General features: G+C 40.9%; 1 pseudogene; it reads left to right on the forward strand.

The window, feature by feature from the left end:
- The first annotated feature begins 18,154 nt into the window (after positions 1–18,154).
- On the forward strand, positions 18,155–20,059 carry LOC111747806 (integrator complex subunit 6-like; annotated as a pseudogene).
- Positions 20,060–21,334: the final 1,275 nt, after the last annotated feature.

Consider the following 21,334-nt stretch of genomic DNA (forward strand, 5'->3'; position numbering starts at 1 on the left):
AAATTTCTAATTATGTCTTTCTCATGATTTGTTATTCCTTCCAGAAGAAAAGTGCACAATTTTCTTTAAAGACATTAAGATGTGAGCATAAGGATTTAAACTTCAAAACATCACTCACATAACAAAGTGTTAGTAAAAATGGTGGCGTAGGAAACTCTGGGAACCAATCCCTCCCCCAAAACACTAAAAAAACACTGTAAGAGTCAACTTTGTCAGAACTCTGGAAGATAGTCAAATGTTTACAGCAACCAAATGAACATGGAATCAGGAGAAAAGCCACTAAAACATTTTAGGAGAGCTTTTGACACTTTAACTTACCCTTATTCCACCCCCTCTCAAGGTTGGCAGTGGTCTGGAAGATGACAGCCTTCATTCTGAGTGTGGGTTCTTAGTTCAAGAGGAAGCATAGCTGACCTTGTTTCCAATAAATTGTGTTTGTCTGTTTTGAATTGTTTAGGGTTCCCTGAAGGACTGACACAAGGGGCTTGCCTTTGTTTCACCTAACTCAGAACTCTCAGAGCAGAGAAGCAGCTATGTGTAGGATGTTCTTCAAAAACACTGAAAGAGAAAGAGAAATGAACAAGGTTCTGTCACCTGGGACAAACAATTGACATGCCGAAGGACTGGAGGGAATAAACTGCAGAGTAAGATACTTTAGGAATTAAACGCTTTGAAAAGGACCCACGTATACTGGGGTATCTAGAAGCCCATGCACTTGCCTGGGTTAGAACTCATAGTCATAAAAGACTGCAGAGGCTTTCATCTCTGGCTGATCTTCAGACTCAGCACAATTAGGAAGGGAAGGCTAGGGCAGAGTTATAAACAGCCTGGCTAATCATTGGCATGGTACAACATAGAGCCAATCTAAAAATACCTGGAAAGTATATTGTCTCTGTCTCTGTCTCAGCTCCAGGCATGTAAGGTAATCTCTGTTGAACAACTTACTGACCACTAAGCTAAGGAAACAGAGGCTTCAGAGACCGCACATGGCAAAGAATACAGTCTACAAAAACCATTTCAAAAAGCCGGTAAATAAGCAATTACAACCCACAGAAAGAGAAAACAAATACTGGGGAGGGGTCAGAATCTAATTTCCAGAGTTACCACGTCATAATATCCAAAATATTTGGTTTTCAACAAGAAATTATGAAACATACAAAGAAATAAGAAAGCATGGCCCATTAATAGGAAAATAATTTTTTTTTTAATTAGCAGGGACATAGAAATTGGACTTAATAGACAAATACTTTAAACCAACTGTCTTAAATATGCTTAAAGAGCTAAAGAAAACTATCGGCAAAGAGCTAATGAAAACCAGGATAATAATGTCTCACCACACAAAGAATATTAAAAAGAAATAGAAATTATAAAAAGGACCCAAATAGAGACTCCAGAGCTGAAAACTACAATAATTGAAATGAAAAATTCACTAAAGGGGTTCAACAGCAGACTAGAACAGGCAGAAGAATGAATCCATGAACTTGAAGCTAGGTCAATTTAAATGATCCAGTCTGAGGAAAAGAAAGTAAAAATAATCAAGAAAAATGAACACAGCCCAAGAAACCTGTGAGACACCATCAAGCATAACAACAGAAACACCATGGGATCCCCCAGAAGGAGAGGCAAAAAAGGGGAAGGGAGACTAAAGAAACAACGCCCAAAAATTCCTAAATTTGATTAGAGGTATGAATCTATATATCTAAGAAGCTCAACAAACTCCAAGTAAGATAAATTCAAAGTGATCCATGCCAAGTAACATTGTAATCAAACTCTTGAGCACAAAGACAAAAAGAAAATTGAAAACAGCAACAGAAAAGTGACTTGTGATGTACATGGGAGCCTCACTAAAGTTAAGTGCTGATTTCTCGTCAGAAATAATGGAGGCCAGAAGGCAGTAGGATGACATATTTAAAGTGTTGGGGGTGGAAATAACCTGTTAACCAAGAATTCTATATCTGGCAAAACTGTTCTTCACAAACAAAGGAGAAATTAAGACATTCCCAGATTTAAAAAGAAAAAAAAAAGCTGAAGAAGTTTTTGGCTAGTAGGCTTCCCCTACAAGAAATGTTAAAGGGGCGGGGTGGAGCCAAGAGGGCACCCTAGACAGACGCACCACTGCATCCCTCTGCAGCAAAGACCTGAAAAACTAAGTAAAGCAGATTAAAAACGTCAATCCTGGAAAACTTAACATCAAATGAAGCGATAAAAAACTAGATCAAACACCAAATGAAAGAAAAAACTGATGGAAAACAGAAAACAAGGAGAGATACAGAGTGGAGGTTAACTGCCAACTAACATGACACAGTGTGGCCATCTTGAAACACAGCCAGACAGGGAGTGCAGGAAGGCAACATCACAGAGTTCCCAACAGGAGACAGAGTACCTGGTAACCAGAGAAACACGGTTTCCCACTGCTCACCCTTCTGGTGAATAGCAGCAACAAGAACTCCCTCACCCTAAAAGCCCCTCCCCCGAGATGGCCCTGCCCCCTCCCATTCTGCTGACCGGCTTTTTTTCTGTCTTCCTTTTTTTTCCCTTCCACCTGGTCCTATACTACACCTCCCCCCCACGCCCCACTGGACCCCACCATGCTGCCATGGCTAGAGAGCCACCAGCACACTGGCCTGCTGTCCCAGGTCCACCCTGCCCCCACCCACCAGCTCCCATTAAACTGCCATTTTTTCATTATTCTTTTTCTTTCTTTTCTTCTCCCTCCCACTTAGCCCTGTACACCACCTTCCCTCCTTCCCACCAACCCCTGGGACCACCTCACCCCCACCCACCAGCTTCTGCAGCACTGCCCCCTTTTTATTTCTTTTTTATTCCAGCTAGCCCTGGACACCACCTACACCCCTTCCCACCAGCCCCAGCCATGCTGCCATAGCTAGAACACCCCCAGAACTCAGGCCTGTAACACCCCTCCCCTCCCACCACTTGATAGGCTGCTGAATGGTGGGAAGCAATGGCATACCACTCCCCATCTGACACCCCTGCCAAACTGGAGAGTGGCTGTGAATGCTCCCACACCACTGGACCAACATCAGGAGGCAAACAGTGCCTGCCTAGTCCACCCTCAGCCATCTCACCAAACCAGTGTACAGAGAAGTGGGCTCACCCTGCCTGATGCTGCTTGCCCATCTGGACAAAGTAGTGAGAGCTAACATGCCCACAGATGAACAAACAGCAAAGCACACCTGACATATCAAAACAAAACAAAAAGTTGGATGAAACAAATAAATCAATAAATAAAGAAAACAATACATTAATGTCTAAGGATACCAGACAATATCAAAACATAAAAAAACAGGACAAGATGGCTTTAGTAAGTGACCAAAATAAAGAATCAGATAACATTCCAGTAGAAGAAAGGGCAACAGAACTGCCTAATGTGGAATTCAAAAGACTAGTATTTAGGGCCCTCCAAGAGATTACGAAAAGGACCAAGGAAAACACAGACAAAACCAAGGAAAAAAAATAGACAAAATTGTGGAAAACACAGAAAAAAAAACAACCAAAATCAAGGAAAACATGGACAAAGTAACAGAAGAATTCAGGAAAAATAATACAAGAACAAAACATCAAAATAAATAATTAGAAATCATATAAAAACAAGAATTAGAAATCCAAAAGATAAAAAGCAAAATTTCAGAAACGGACAACTCAATGGAAGATTTTAGGAGAATTTTTGAAACAATGGAAGACAAAATCAGTGAGATTGAAGACAAATCCATGGACACCCCTTTGTTTGAGAAAAAATCAGAGAAAGTATGAAGAAAACCTAAGAATTATGTAGAACACAATCAAGAGCAAAAATTATGCATGATCGGGGGGGCAAATGGAAAACATAGAAAAGATTATTGAAGATTTGATGGCAAAAACTTCTCAAATATTATGAAAGACAAAAAGCTGACCATCCAAGAAGCTCAACTAACCCCATATAGGATAGACCCCAAAAGAAAGTCACCAAGACATATCATAACCACACTTGCCAAAACCAAAGACAAAGAAAATCCTGAGAGCAGCTTGAGAAAAATGAAAAGTCACTTACAGTGGGGAAACAATAAGACTAAGCTCTGATTTCGAGGGAGAAACTATGCAGGCAAGAAGGCAGTGGGATGACATATATAAAACCTTGAAAGAAAAAAAAAAACTGCCCACCAAGAGTAGTATATCCTGCAAAACTCTCTCTCAAATATGATGGCAAAATTAGGACATTTCCAGATAAACATAAATTAAAGGAATTTGTAAAAGCCAAATATAACTTACAAGAAATATTAAAGGGAGTCCTTCAGTTAGAAAACCAACAACATCAGATAGCAACCAGAGTCTAGGACACAGAACAGCATCAGCCAGATACCAACAAAGCTAGAAGACTTAAAACAGGGAAAAACAGACATCAATCTGTAAATGACAATGTCAAAACTATAAAACGGGGAATAAAGAGTGTAGGTATAGAACTTTCAAATGGAGAAGTCAAGGTGATATCAAGTGTAAAAGACTGGTTGAAACTTAGGAAAACAAGGGTAAATTTCCAAGGTAACCACAAAGAAAGTTAACAAACCTAATCAACAGAATAAAAAAGAAAAACATAAAGTCTCAGTAAACACAAAATCTACAATAATGAAAGAAAAGAAAATCCACAAACAAAAGGAGCTCAACACAGGAAAGTAAGAGGAACAAAGAAAATGTCGGCACAATAACAACACCAAAAGGAACACAATATGACAGCAATAAACTCATACCTACCGATAATCACAGTGAATGCAAATGGCCTATATGCACCTGTAAACAGAGAGAGAGAGTGGTAGAATGGATAAAAAAGCATGACCCATCAATATGCTGTCTACAAGAGACACACCTTAGACACAAAGACATAGATATATTAAAAATCAAAGGATGGAAACGATATATCAAGCAAACATTTACTAAAAAACGGCAGGAGTGGCAATACTAATTTCAGATAAAATAGACTTTAAGCCAAAATCAGCCATAAAAGACAAGGAAGGAAATATAATGATTAAACAGACAAACGATCAAGAAGACATAACCTTAATAAATATCTACACACACAACAATAGGGGTCCAAAATACATAAAACAAACTCTAAACAGTGCTGAAAAAGAAATAGACAGTTCCACAATAATAGTAGGAGACTTCAACACACCACTCTTGATAAAGGACAGAACATTTAGAAAGAAACTCGATACAGAATATCTAAAGGCCAAAACCAACCAACTTGACATCATAGACATATATAGAATACTCCACCCAGCAGCAGCAGAGTAGACATCTTTTTCCAACTCACATGGAACGTTCACTAGAATAGACCACATTTTAGACCACAAAGCAACCCTCAATAAAATCCAAAGCATCAAAATAATACAAAGAATTCTCTGTAATCACAACACCATAAAAGTAGAAATCAATAACAGGAAGAGCAAGGAAAAAAATCAAATACACAGAAACTGAATAACATATTGCTTAAAAACAACCAGGTAATAGATGAAATCAAAGCTGGAACAAAAAAATTCCTAGAATTAAATGAGAATGAAAGCACATTATACCATAAACCTTTGGGACACAGCAAAGGCAATGCTCAGAGGTCAGTTCATAGCAATAAATGTACACGTAAAAAGGAAGAATGGGCTAAAAACAAAATGTTAACCCTACAACTTGAACAAATAGAAAGAGAACAGCAAAAGAAGCCCACAGCTATCAGAAGAAAAGAAATAATAAAGATTAAAGCACGAATAAATGAAATAGAGAACAGAAAAACAACAGAAAGAATCAACAGGACGAAAAATTGGCTCTTAGATCAACAAAATCTACAAACCACTGGGCAAACTGACAAAAGAAAAATAGGAGAGGAAGCAAATAAACCAAATAAGAAATTAGATGGGGAACATTACAGCAGACCTAACTGAAATAAAAAGGATCATAACACAATGCTATGAATAATCATACTACAACAAATTTGAGAACCTAAAGGAAATGAACAAATTTCTAGAAACAGACTACATACCCAAACTAACACAAACAGATAGAAATTCTGAACACACCCATAACAAGAGGAGAGATTGAAGAGGTAACAACAACAACAAAAAAAAAAAAACCCTCCCAACAACAACAACAAAAAAAAACCCTCCCAACAACAACAACAACAAAAAGCTGTGGCCTGGACGGCTTCACTGGACAATTCTACCAAACATTCAGAGAAGAGCTCACACAGTACTACTCAAACTATTTCAGAGCATAGAAAAGGAAGGAATACTCCCGAATTCATTCTATGAAGCCAGCATAACTCTGATACCAAAGCCCGACAAGGACACCATACACACACACAAAAATTACAGACCAATATCTCTCATGAAAATAGCTGCAAAAATTCTAGCCAATGGAACTCAGCATCATATCAAAAAAGTAATATGCCACAACTAAGCGGGATTAGTACCAGGTATGCAAGGACAGCTCAACATTAGAAAAATCAATCAGCATAATCCATCACTTAAATAGAACAAAAGAAAATAATCACATGATCATCTCAATTGACACAGAAAAGGCATTTGATAAAGCCCAACACCCATTCCTGATCAAAACCATCAATAAAATAGAAATAGAAGGGAAATTCCTCAACATGATAAAGGCATCTATACAAAACCAACAGCCAACATCATTCTCAATGGAGAGACGCTGAAAGCATTCCCCCTGAGAACGGAAATAACACAAGGAAGGCCTTTATCACCACTCCTATTTAACATTGTGCTGGAAATCCTAGCTAGAAAAATAAGGCAAGAAAAAGAAATAAAGGGCATCCAAATTGGAAAGGAAGAAGTGAAACTATCCCTATTCGCAGATGATATGATCCTATACATAGAGAACCCCAGTGATTCCATAAGAAAATGACTGGAACTAAGAGAAAGTTTCAGCAGAGTAGCATTCCTGTATGCCACTTGGATTCCTATACACCAACAAAGAGAACTTCAAAAAGGAAATCGGGAAAACAATACTGTCATTCATGGATTGAATTGTGTCCCCCCAAAATATCTGTCAACTTAGCTGGGCCATGAGTCCCAATATTGTGTGGCTGTTCATCATTTTATGTGATTTCCCTATATGTTGTAAATCCTATCACTACGATGTAATAAGATGGATTAGCAGAAATTACACTGATGAGGTCTACAATATTAGGTAGTGTCTTAAGCCAATCTTTTTTGAGATATAAAAGAGAGAAGCGAACAGAGAGACATGGGGACCTCATACCACCAAGAAAGAAGTGCCATGAGAAAAGTGCATCCTTTGGACCTGAGGATCCTGCACTGAGATGCTCCCAGATCAAGGGAAGACTGATGACAAGGATCTACCTCCAGAGCCAACAGAGAGAGAAAGCCTTCCCCTGGAGCTGGTGCCCTGGCTTCGGACTTCTAACCCACTGGACTGTGAGAGAACAAACTTCTCTTTGTTAAAACCATCCACTTGTGGTATTTCTGTTCGAGCAGCACTAGATGACTAAGACAAATACCATTTATAATAGCCCCTAAAAAGATAAAATACTTAGAGGTAAATCTAAACAGGGATGTAAAAGGCCTATACAAAGAAAACTGCAAAACACTACTGCAAGAAACCAAGAGAGACCTACGTAAATGGGAAAACATACCATGCTTATGGATAGGAGGATTTAACATTGTGCAAATGTCAACCCTCCCCAAAGCGATCTATAGATATAATGCAATGCCGATCCAAATACCAACAGCATTCTTTAACGAGATGGAAAAACTTATCATCAGCTTTATATGGAAAGGAAAGAGGCCCCAAATAAGCAAAGCATTACTGAAGAAAAAGAACAAAGTAGGAGGCCTTACACTACCTGATCTCAGAACCTACTATAGAGCCATGGTAGTCGAAACAGCCTGGTAACAAAGACAGACGCATAGACCAATGGAACAAAATCAAGAACCCAGATGTAAATCCATCTGTCTATGGTCAGCTGATGTTTCACAGAGGACCAAAGTTCCTTAAAAGGAGAAAAGAGAATCTTTTTTAAAAATGATGCTGGTAAAACTGAAAGTCCATCTGTAAAAAAAATGAAACAGGACCCATACCTCAAACCATACACAAAAACTAACTCAAAGTGGATTGAAGACCTAAATGTAAAACCTAAAACAATAAAGATCATGGAAGAAAAATAGGGACTATGAGAGGGGCCCTAATACATGGCATAAATAAAGTACAAACCATAACTAACAATGCACAAACACAAGAAGACAAACTAGATAACCGGGAGCTCCAAAAAATTAAACACTTAGGCTCATCAAAAGACTTTGCCAAAAGAGTAAAAAAACCTACAGACTGGTAATCTGTTTTCAAGAAAATGTAACCAAATCTTAATGAAGTTTAAGTGAAAAAAGGAGGTAATATACAAGGTGTTGTCCAAAGCCAATCATAGTACAACCAAGGTTAATTATGATACTTGGGGGTTGAGTAGATATCCTCAATCGAAATGGGATAAGCGTATGTTTACTTCTTTGAAGAAGCACGCATCATTTTGCTGCAATCCTTGTTCCCACCTTGTTAGGGGGGAAAAAAAGGAAAAAATGAGGGTTCATTACCTAGGTCGGTATTTGGCTGATACTGACCTGTGTGTCCTAGATTCTGGTTGTTGTCTGATGTTGTTGGTTCTCTAACTGAAGGACTCCCGTTAATAATTCTTGTAAATTTGGCTTCATTTTTACAAATTCCCTTATTTCTGCTTATCTGGCAATGCCCTAATTTTGCTATCATATTTGAGAGAGTTTTGCAGGATATGTTATTCTTGGTTGGTGTCATGGATTGAATTGTGTCCCCCCAAAATTTGTGTTAACTTGGTTAGGCCATGATTCCCAATATTGTGTGGTTGTCCTTCATTTTGTGATTGTACTTTTATGTTAAAGAGGATTAGGGTGGGATTGTAACACCCTTACTAAGGTCACATCCCTGATCCAATGTAAAGGGAGTTTCTCTGAAATGTGGCCTGCACCACCTTTTATCTTACAAGAGATAAAAGGAAAAGGAAGCAAGCAGAGAGTGGGGGACTTCATACCACCAAGAAAGCAGTGCCAGGAGCAGGATGCACCCTTGGACCCAGGGTCCCTGTGTGGAGAAGCTCCTAGTCCAGGGGAAGACTGATGAGAATGTTGGCAGAGACAGAAAGCCTTCCCCTGGAGCTAACGCTCTGAATTTGGACTTCTAGCCTACTAGACTGTAAGAAAATAAATTTCTCTTAGTTAAAGCCATCCACTTGTGGTATTTCTGTTATAGCAGCACTAGATAACTAAGACAGTTGGCAATTTTTTTCTTTCAAGGTTTTATATATATCATCCCATCGCCTGCTTGCCTGCATGGTTTCTGCCAGGTAGTCAGAGCTTAGTCTTATTGTTTCCTCTTTGTATGTGACTTTTTGTTTTTCTTGTGCTACTCTCAGAATTCTTTCTTTGTCTTTGGTTTTGGGGGGTGTGATTATGATATGTCTTAGTGACTTCCTTTTGAGGTCTATCCTACATGGGGTTCGTTGAGCTTCATTGACCTTTCATCTTTCATGATATGAGGCAAGTTTCCTATCAGCAAATCTTCAATGATCCTCTCTCTGTGTTTTCCATTTTCTCCCCTGATCACACGCAAATTTTTGCTCTTGATTGTATCCCACGTAATTCTTAGGTTTTCTTCATTCTTTTCTCTGATTTTTGCCTCAAAGTGACATCCACGGATTTGTCTTCAAATTTGCTGACTGTCTTCCATTGTTTCAAATTTGCTCCTAAAACCTTCTGTTGCATTGTCCATTTCTGAAATTTTGTTGTCAAACTTTTGAATATCTAATTGCTGTTTTTGTATAATTTCTAATCGTTTATTTATTTTGCTTTGTCTGTGTTTTCCTTGATTTGGGCTATATTTTGGTCAGTTTTTTCCATGTTTTCCATGATTTTGTCTGTGTTTTCCTTGATGTCTTTCCTAATCTCTTGGAAAGCCCTGAATATTAGACTTTTGAATTCTTTATCAGGTAGTTCCAGTGCGTTTTCTTCTGCCAGAAAGTCAACTGATGCTTTATTCTGGTAGCTTACTGGAACCATCTTGTCCTGTTTTTTTTTTTTTTTAAATATGTTTTGATTTTATCTGCTGTCTCTGAGACATCCAAGTATTATTTCTTCATTGATTGTAGGTTTGTTTGTTTCATCCTGCTTTTTTTGTTTTGTTTGGTTATGTCTGGACGAGTGGGCTGGGCGTGCTTTGTTGCTTGCTCATCTGTGTGCACGACAGTTCTCACCACCTTGTCCACGAGTGCAGGGCCAGTTGCTCAGCTATGGTGCAGCATGGGGGGAAGGGACAGGCATGGGTCATTTGTCTGCAGCATGAACCAGGCCAGGGGCTGGAGCAGGGCTGTGGTGGTTGGTGGGGGGGGCCTGGGGCCAGCAAGGTGGGGCTTGAGGTCAGGATGGGTTCCCTTGGGCCCATGGGTGGGACGGGAGGGTGATCTAGGGCTGGAAGGAAGGGGCCTGGGCTCTGGGCTGAGTCCCCTTAGAGCCATAGGTGTGGTGGGAGGAGTCTGGGGCCAGTGAGAAGAGGCCTGTGGTCCTGGCTGGTTTCCCTCGGGGCCATAGCCAGCAGGACAGAGGAGAGAGGTAGGAGGGTGAATGAAGTCAGGGGAAGAGGGGGCTAGATGGAGAAGGGCAATAGGTTGGATTGGTCCTGTGGTTCCTGGCAGTTGGGGTTGCCCTGATGGTGATTATAGCTGCTGTTCACCAGAGCAGTGTAGGTTGTAGGAGTGTGGTCCTGTGGTTACCAGGTGAGAGAGCTTGGGCTTTCCTTGAGTTACAACCAGAAAATATCGTCTTACTTAGTCCTGGGTGTGTCCACACCATACCTGTATCTCCTACTGAGAATTCTGCCGAGGTGCCTTTGTGTGTGTGGGGTTGTTGGCTTTATTCCAAGATGGTCACACTAAGTCATGTCTTTTGGCCAGGAATCTCCACTCCATATCTCTATTCCCTCCCCTTTTTCTATCAGTTTCTTCTTCTCCTCGGTGACTTCCAATCTAATACTTTATCCCTTCATTTACGGTTCAGTGTGCCAGGATTGGTGTCTGTATCTGTTTTACTTGGTTTTTCAGTCTTTGTTGCAGTGGGATGGCTTAGTGCATCTGAATAGTCTGCGGTCTTGGCTCTACCTCCCTTTTTCGTCCTTTCTGCTTAAAAACATCATTAACAAATATTGATTGATGCTATCAACTGCTACATGTAGATGATACAGGATAGGGTAGATTGAAAATCTAAATTTCCCTACCTCCAACCTTACAGGGATTCAGATATGTCGACCTTAAAGTCAGGCTAGGGTGGGGGTGCCTTTCAATGTTGGTGGTAGATAAAAGATGAAATTGAAGGGTTATAGAAAGCTGTTAAAGCTGTTATCATCAAAGGATAACCCAAGAATATAACTCTCATTATTTGAATAAAACCATGTTAAATTTTTTTCTGAGCCCTTTGCATTTTCCGTAAAAGAGGAATGCAGGATGGGTGCAAATATTTTCATTGAGCATTTCCTACCTGCCAGGTACTGTTCTAAATGCTTTACATGTATTAACTCACTTAACCCTCTGCAGAGACCTATGAGTTAGGTGCAATTTTTATTCTCATTTTCAAAAATGGAGAAGCTAAAGCATTGAAAAATTAAGAAAACTCCAAATAATTAAGGATTATGGTGAGGAGGAACACCTTGAAGTTTACTTTTGTTACAGAATATATTATTGTATGTTCTATGCCTTATACCAATGATCCTTTCCATGAGTGTAGATATAATCTCATTTGTCCTCCTACTTGGATGGTCAAGTCACTATGCATCACATACACTCACAACACACCTCAGATTAAGATGTATAGTAGGATAATCCAAAGCAACATGACCTGGTACCTAATATTTCAAGAGAAACACTTAATCGTTGTCTATATACAGCACAGGTGATCTCCATAACAGAAACAGATGAAGTAGGTGATGATCTTGATATAAACGGAGTTAGTGTGGGGTGATAGGAAAGAATACAGACTCTGGAGCCAGAAGGATGTAAGTACAAATCCTGGCTCTATCTCTTATCAGCTGTGTCACTTGGGGTAAGCCATTAGACCAGTCACTCTTGATTTCTTCTTATTAGAGGATGGGTAGCGATATTCTCCTTGAAAAATGATTGTGAGCGTTAAATGTAATAATTTAAGACACCAGATCTTAGTAGATGCCCAATAAATGGCAGTTATTATTTCTGTTCAACCAACAAACTCTTGTGTCAGGATACTCCCATTGCCCATCCGCATAAGACCCTAACAGTCATATTTTATCTTTTAAACAAATACAAGTACACCATTTGATTTATATTCATCTTGCCAAGAAGAAAATAATCACAGCAAGAATGTTATAATTTGGGCAGAAATAGAAAATAGTTATCCTACCTTCTTATCATGTTTAAATGGATTGACGAAAGTATGAAGTATTTTAGGTTGACCTGGATTAATCTCTTAAAGTGGAGAAGCCAGTGTCTTCAGATATTCCTGATAGCTAACTTCTCGTGTGACTAGAACACTCTGAAGAGAAACTGGAATGTCACCGGAAAAGGAATTAATGATATACAGCTGAAATATATGATCCTTTTGAGAGGACATGATCATAGACTTGTTTAGATATTTGTACCTCAGCACCAGAGTTTAGAATCTCATATCTAGAATCACGTTCTAAGATCTAGAATCATCTCCCTTCATCTCAGTCATTACTCAATCCACCATTGGTATTGCCTGCAGGTTCAAATTACAAGGCCCAGAAACTTCCTTATGCCTCAAGCCAGGTTTCAGAATGGGCTGACCTTCCTTATATCAGCATCCCAACTCAAAAAATCATACTTATTCCCATTAGGAAGAACCTAATGGGAAACTCCATGGCAGTTTCTTATCATCTAGAGAACTTTGGGTAGTAGGTCTTAACCTCTTTGATAATTTTATTAAATCTACAGACTTTCTTCCCAGAAAAGTTCTCTTACACACAAAACTTGGTGAATAATTTTAGGGTTGTGTTCATGCCACGATCTGCTTAATTTTGTAGGCAGATGACCAGGCTTAAAATTTTTTAAATGAGGTAAAGTGACTTTGTAAATAAACAGCCGCCGATTAAACTGAATACTATCAAAAATTTAAATGCAAATTGTTTTGTGACATTAGTTGTCATCCCTGCCATGTGTCATCACTCTCTGCTTTCCCTTTCCACCCTGGGTTCTCAGTGTCCATTCATCCAGTTTTCCTGTCCCTTCCTGCCTCCTCATCTTTGCTTTTGGGCAGGAGCTGCCCATTAGGTCTCCAATACTTGATTGAACTAAGAAACACCTTCCTCATGTGTGTTATTGTTTATTTTATAGGCCCGTCTAATCAAAGGTGGACTTCAGGAGTGGTTTCAGTTCTCAGTTAGCAGGGTGTCCAGGTGCCGTAGTCTCTGGGGTTCCTCCAGTCACCATCAGACCAGTAAGTCTGATCTTTTTGTGTGAATTTGAATTTTCTTCTGCATTTTTCTCCCGCTCTGTCCGGGACACTCTATTGTGATCCCTGCCTAGGTGATCGATGGTGGTAGCTGGGCACCATCTAATTCTCCTGGGCTCAGGTTAGTGGAGGCTCTGACTCATGTGATCCATTATTAGTCCTTTGGACTAATGTTTTTCTTGTGTCTCTGGTTTTCTTCAGTCGCCTTTGCTCCAAACGTGATGGGACCAAGAGATGTATCTTAGATGGTCCCCAGCCCTCAGTCTCAGTAACTCAGTCCCTCAAGGTGTTTGGATGTGTCTAGGGAGCTTCTGTGACTTTGTCTTGGTCAAGATTTGTTGACTTTCCCTGTATTGTGTGTTGCCTTTCCCTTCACCAGTTAACACTTGTCTACTATCTAGTTAGTGATTTCCCCTTCACACCCCTTCCATCCCTCGTAAGCATCAAAGATTTTTTTTTGTGTGTGTGTGTAAACCTATTTTTGGGTTTTGATAATAAACAAACAAAACCCGTTGCCATTGAGTTGATTCCAACTCAAAGAGACCCTGTAGTGACCTCATATAATATTTGTCCTTTTGTGATTGACTTATATCACTCAGCATAATGCCCTCCAGATTCATCCATGTTGTGAGATATTTCTTGGATTCATCATTATTCTTTATCGTTGCATGGTATCCCAGTGTGCATATGTACCATAATTTGTATACCTATTCATCTGTGAATGGGCACTTAGTTTGTTTCCATCTTTTTGCTATTGTAAATAATGCTGCAAGGAACATAGGTGTGCATATGTCTATTTGCGTGATGGCTCTTATTTCTCTAGCATATATTCCTAGGAGTGGGATTGCTGGATTGCATGGCATTTCTATTTCCAGCTTTTTAAGGAGGTGCCAACTTGTTTTCCACAGTGGCTGTACCATTTTACATTCCCACCGGCAGTGCCTAAGAGTTCCAATCTCCCTGCAATCTCTCCAACATGTGTTATTTTTTTTTAATTGTATTTTAGGTGAAAGTTTACAGCTCAAGTTAATCTCTCATACAAAATTTTATATACATATTGTCATGTGACACTAGTTGCAATCCCACAATGTGACAGCACACTCCCCCTTTCCACCTCGGTTTCCCACGTTCATCCAACCAGCTCCTATCCCTTCCAGCCTTCTCATCCTACCTCCAGACAGGAGCCGCCCATTTGGTCTCATGTATCTGCTTGAACTAAGAAGCACACTCTTCACAAGTATTATTATAGTCCAGTCTAATCTTTGTCTGAAGAGTGGTCTTCAGGAATGGATTTAGTTCTGGGTTAACATAGCTTCCAGGGGCTGTGGCTTTGGGGGTTCCTCCAGTCTCAGACCATTAAGTCTGGTCTTTTTACCAACATTTTTATTTTCTGGCTTTTTTTGGTTTGTTTGTTTTGTTTTTTTAAATAGTGCCAGTAATGTTGAGGTGAAGTGGTATCTCATTGTAGTTTTGATTTGAATTTCTCTAATGGCTAATGATCTCAAGCATTTCCTCATATGTTTGTTAGCTGCCTGAATGTCTTCTTTGGTGAAGTGTCTGTTCGTACTCTTTGCCCATTTTTTAATTAAGTTGTCTTTTGTTGTTGTTGGGGTGTTGAGGCATTCTACAGATTTTAGAGATTAGATTCTTGTCTATTTGGGAACTCTTAGGACCATAATTGTAATTAACATTAATGATATAAATGCGTGGTTGTATATGCCTATGAAAACTGCTTGAGATTATGAAATCATTGGATTTCATCTCTAATTGAAATATGTTCATGGATGTTTTTCAGTGAATGAAGATTGATAAAGCAGATCTGGTTGCATCAAGGCCTCAAAATGAAGTGAAACATCCTGGAAAGCCCAATAGTCCTACCTCATCTAAGGGAAGGCAGACTTTGCCCCTGTGATTAAGGAAAGAGCAGGGGACTCCATAGTGGGAACTCAGTGTTGTCACAGGAAGATGGTAGTTAAGTTTTTGAGGGATAGAGAGATAAGAGCATGTTTGCAAGTGGAAGGGAAAGGCTCTAATGAGGGGCAATCATTTGGGGTTGCTGTAAGTTAGAAGGACAAAGCAGGTTCCTGAGGCAGTAGAAGGGTGGGCTCAACCAGAGGATGGGCCTGCCCTCCCCCTCTGCCTGGCCTCACTCCTGTCCATACTCTAACCTAGTGCAGTCTGGTATCTGCCTTCTCAGCTCTGCTGAAACTGTTCTCATCAGGATCACCAGTGTTTACTGCACTTAGCCATGCATATCTCAGCAGCATTTGACAGGGGCTGTTCACTCCCTCCTCCGTGAAAACCTTGTTGAGTTCTCAGGCACCACACTCTCCTGGATTTCTTCCCCCTTTTCTGGTGACTCATATTCGTTCTCCAGGTGTTTCCTCTTATTTCCCACCTCTAAATATTGCAATGCCTCAAAACTTGATCCTAGGCCCTCTTCTCTTTAATACACCGTTTCCCTAGGTGAGGCTTTAAGTATGATTCACATTATAATTCCCAGCTTTATATCTTTAGACTAAAACATGTTCCTGAACATGGTCAACTGTGTACATGATATCCCCACAGGTGCCTAATAAACATCTAATACTCAACTGGTTCATGTGTTCAAACTGAACTCCTGAACGCCCTGTCTTCAATTCTGCTCTACTTTCAGCCGTCCTTATCTCAGTCAATGGCACCACCAGGAGGTGTGCTGTTAAGGTTTAATAGTCCGCTGTCCAAGGGAATGTGGGCATGGGAGGGTGGAGAAGCCCTGGTCCTTGGATTTTGCAGATTTCCACAGTGTAAATACTCCACCAGGGCTGATTCCAAGCCATCAATGCAAGGACACTGACCACAGAATCAGGAAGAGTTGCACAGAAGCTGGTCTGTTGAGCTGTTGCTCTCCGGCTCCTGTATACACTGACATGATTATTTACCCGGTGGTTCAGGACAAGCCCTTAGAGTCACCCATGATGTAGCTTTTATTCTTCTCTCCCTTCCTACCATTAGCAAGTCCAGGCCACTTGGTCTTTGATATCAGCCCTGCACTCCACCATTTCTCTCCATCCCTCTATTTCATCTTACATTCATCTCTCACCAAGCTGCCACAGAGTGCCTTAGCTGGTCTGCCTGTTTTCCGTGCTTGATCCCACCTAACTCAGTTTCCCCGGTCAGGCTGATCCTGTCGACATGTGATGCTTTCCTACCAGTCTCCTCCTTGTTTACTCTCCTCTCTGTCCTTTCCTCAGTTGTACCAGGCTCACTCCCTCTTCATGGCCTCTACATGCCCTTTCCACTGTAGCACTTACCCTGTGTCATGGATTGAATTGTGCCCTCCAAAAATACTTGTATTGTTTTGGCAAGGCCATGAGTCCCAGTATTGTGTGACTGTTCACCATTTTGTCATCTGATGTGATTTTCCTGTGTGCTGTAAATCCCGTCTCTATGATTTTGTTGAGATGGGATTATGGGCATTTATGTTAATGAAGCAGGACTCAATCTACAAGACTGAATTGTGTCTTGAGCCAATCTCTTTTGAGGTATAAAAGAGAGAAGCAAACAGAGAGACATGGGGACCTCTTACCACCAAGAATGTATAGCCAGGAAAATAGTGCTTCCTTTGAACACAAGGTCCCTGAACTCAGGAGCTCCTAGTCCAGGGGAAGATTGATGACAAGGATGTTCCTGCAGAGCTGACAGAGACAAAAACCCTTCCCCGCGAGCCGGAATTCTGAATTTGGGCTTCTACCTTCCTAAATTTCTCTTTGTTAAAGCCATCCATTTGTGGTATTTCTAGTATAGCAGCACTAGATGACTAAGACACCCAAAGGTCTGCACATGGCCGGCTCTTTGTCCTCCGCCAGGGCTCAGCTCAAAGGACGCCTCCTGAGCAAGGCCCTGCCTGCCCACCCTGTCCACTGAGGCCCCTCCCCCACTCTCCAGCACAGCCATGCTCCCTGCCCCCCTTACAGGAATCCAGGCTCTCATCTCTCTGTTTGCTCCTTGGACACCTTACTGTCCAATTCCCCACAGAAATGTCAGAACCATGAGGCTGGGCATTGTTTCTGTCTCTCTTGTTCACTGCTGATCCCTGGCATGGTGCCTGGCACAGAGGAGGTTGAATAAGTGAGGTAGACATGGCAGACATGGAGTAAAAAGAAAATCACTCCTCTGAGACAGACAGAAGCGAAGGATGAGGAGAATGACATAACCACAGGGCTGTCTGGTGATGGAGGGGAGACACAGCGTTCAGATCTAACTGCCACTTCTGTTTTCTCAGAAAGTTTGAGATAGAGGTGAGGGGTTGTGGGGGCCACGTTGTCTGGCTGCCAGCTCAGTAAAGCATGACAGCTTGTATGCGAAATTCAGGAATCACATCATCAAGCGAGACTTGCAGCTTTGCAACTTGTAAAGGGCAACAAGACAGAGCTAAATCATGAGTACCAGGGGTCTGCGAATGTTTGTTTACAAGTTGTACTATCTCACTTGGTTTCCTTCTGTATTCATAGAAGGGAAGATGATGGTTTTGTTGTGTTATTTTTCCTGAGCTCTACTTGAGGAATCTGAGATTTCCACTTATTACATTCTCCCGATTCATGAAATACATGATTCCCTGGAGACTGAAGAGCACAAAGATGTACCTTTGGGGGAGAGGAAATTCCCCCACCTCTCGGCTCAACCCCTTAATTTGGTTTCCAGATGCTATTGCCATTCACAATGACCACGAGGAGATGATACAAAATGGCCAACCACCACCTGACAGTTTCTCGTCAAAATCTGTTCCATCAAAACCTAGGAATATAGCAGGACATGGTATTCCATCCAGCAAATTGGATGCTCTGTCTAATGACTTCACTCATCTCGGGAAACACAGAGTGATTCAAAAACCTGGAAGCAACACACTTGTAAGAGAAACCATTACCAGCAATCTGTCTGCACGTGACCACGAAGTTACAGCAATGTCGACGTTGGGGACTGTGCCAAATGCATCCATAATAAGTCCTGCTATGGCACAGAAAATCAAAGATGATATAAAATACCAATTAATGAAGGAAGTTCAAAACTTTGGATGCAATAGTGAAGTCTATCGATAAAGCAATGGGAGTTTGCTCTTATGCTATGATTTAGAAGAGATACAAGCTACCTCTTGAGGTGCATCTTTGAAAGAATTGTGTTTTCACCTAATTTATGACGGTTCATTCTTCCTTTCACTAAAAAGGACCAGTAATGCCTTTTCTCTCCCTTAATTGTCCAGTAGCGTTCACAAGAATTTCCATAGTAGATATGAGCAGGTGTCTTTATTTAAGTATTTAAAAGACAAACTGTTTCTAACAGTTTAACCTACAGAGAATGGTTATTGAGGTAGAGGATGCAGGAAGACTGAACAGTGTTTCATCTTTGTCTTAGTTATCTAGTGCTGCTGTAACAGCAATACCACAGGTGGATGGCTTTAACAGACTGAAATTTATTTTCTCACTGTTTGTTGTTGTTGTTGTTGTTAGGTGCCTTTGAGTCGCGTCCAACCCACAGCAACCCCACGTACAACAGAATGAAACATTGCCTGGTCCTCCACCATCTTCACAATCGTTGCTGTGTTTGAGCCCATTGTTGCAGCCACTGTGGTCTTCCTCTTTTTTGCTGGCCCTCTACTTTACCACGCATGATGTGTTTCTCCAGGGACTGACTCCTCCTGATAAACCACGTGCAAAATATGTGAGACATAGTCTCACCATCCTTGCTTCTAAGGAGCATCCTGGCTGTACTTCTTCAAGGACATATTTGTTCGTTCTTTTGGCAGTCCGTGGTATATTCAATAATCTTCGCCAACACCACAATTCAAAGGCACGAATTCTTCTTCGGTCTTCCTTATTCATCATCCAGCATTCACGTGCATATGAGGTGACTGAAAACAGCATGGCTTGGATCAGGTGCACTTTAGTCTTCAAGGTGACATCTTTGCTTTTCAAGACTTTAAAGAGGTCTTGTGGAGCAGATTTGCCCAGTGCAATGCGTCTTTTGATTTCTCACTGCTGAGGAGGCTAGAAGTCCAAATTTAGAGCACTGGCTCTTGGGGAAGGTTTTCTCTCTCTGTGGGCTCTGGAGGAAGGCCTTTGTCTCTTCTGAGCTTCTGCTCTTGGGCCATCTTCACGTGGCTTGGAATGTGTCTTCCCCCATCTCTGCTACTGGCTTGCTTGTTTAATCTCTTATATCTCAAAATAGATGGATTTGAGATTCACCTACACTAATCCAGTTTCATTAACGTAACAGAGATGACCCATTCCCAGATGGGATTATAACCACAGGCACAGAGGTTCAGACTTACAGCTCATATTTTGGGGGGCACAATTCAATCCATAACAATCTTCATATTTTTAGAAATACTGAAAGGATTTTTTTTTTTCTAGTGTCTTCAGAATTTGGAAGAATCTTCAGTTTGCTTGAAGAAGTACAAGGACCTCTAAGTCAAAAAACAGTTTGTTGAATATACCATCAAGGAAGCAGGAAGATGGATGTAAAGAGAAACTTCAATATTGTGTTAAGTATTACGGCCCCTTACAGGATCAGGGAGGGTAGGTACAGGCCCTGCCTTGTCCTTCTCAAACGCAGGCCCTCACTCTTACGTTGTCTCCACAGGTGTTTGGCTTGATATTATCCGAGTCTACAGCATTCTTGCAAGCCCACAGGGCATTCCAGACTCTCCATAGTCTGGGGTGGGCTTAGACGTTCAGCTGACTCTGTTGGCATTTGCTACAGTGTGTCTTTCCATGAGGGCGCATTTTCTATTCCCAGGTAGATTGTAAGCTCCTTTTTGTAATTTCCACAATGCCTCCAACATCACAGGTGTTTTAGGTATCATTGTTTAATGAAATATGCCTTTATTTTCAGATTTAAAAGGCAAGTCTCAGTTCAGTCTCTTGAGAAGCTACTAGAAAACGTAAATTCCAATCACCACCTTGTCGGTAAAGTTAACCACATCCAAAACACATAATCGTGTTATCGCAACAATCAAGGAGAAACACAGGCAGGTTTGCTGTGCTCTAGAGTGGAACCAGATATTGCTGAAGCTTCCCAGAATGTGGCAGTCAAGGGAATTGCCTTCCAGAGGCCAAAAACAGCAGTGGAGCTTTACAACGTTACGATCCTCTTTCAGTAAAAGCTGGGCTTTTGCCCCATAAATCTCCTTTGAAAGCATTGTTTATTGGTTGGTTATTTGTTTTCCCGCCTGAGAAGAAGGATTCTAATATCTCACCAAGCTAAATGCTATGACAATCTTGGTTTATGCAGATGGCTACACGTCAGTAGCTGGTATTTATAACTGCCCTCTTTCGTTAACTATTTTCTTATTCCCTTTCTCCTCAGCGAGTACCTCAGCTAGTTCTTTCCGAGGAGGATGACTTAAACCTTCCTTCCTGAAGGGTCTGGCCATTTGATACCCTTCCCGAATTGGGTCGTTGTGTTTTCCATCAACTTTAATAAAAAAACTCCGGAGTAGTAAGAACTGCTCCAGTCCTATCAGACACATTCTTCCCTGTCCCCTTTGTAGTAGCAACACATTGCCCTTTGCTAGTCAGGTTCCATTACCCCAGACAGTACGGGACCTCCTTTTGTGCCTACTGTCTGAAAGGTATGCAGAGTCCAAAGTGGTCAGCTGGGAGTTTCAACTTCTAATTTAATGGAATCGCTCTTTTATCCACTTCTGTAAAGATTTCTCCCATTAAAACTAAGACCTCTAGTTCAGCAGAGCTTAGTCATTGGGATGGCAAGCCACAGTTTCGCTAGTGGATCACTAGGGGTGCTAGTGAGAGGAGGTACTC

Source organism: Loxodonta africana, chromosome X, assembly GCF_030014295.1.
Source record: "Loxodonta africana isolate mLoxAfr1 chromosome X, mLoxAfr1.hap2, whole genome shotgun sequence".
Lineage (NCBI taxonomy): Eukaryota > Metazoa > Chordata > Mammalia > Proboscidea > Elephantidae > Loxodonta > Loxodonta africana.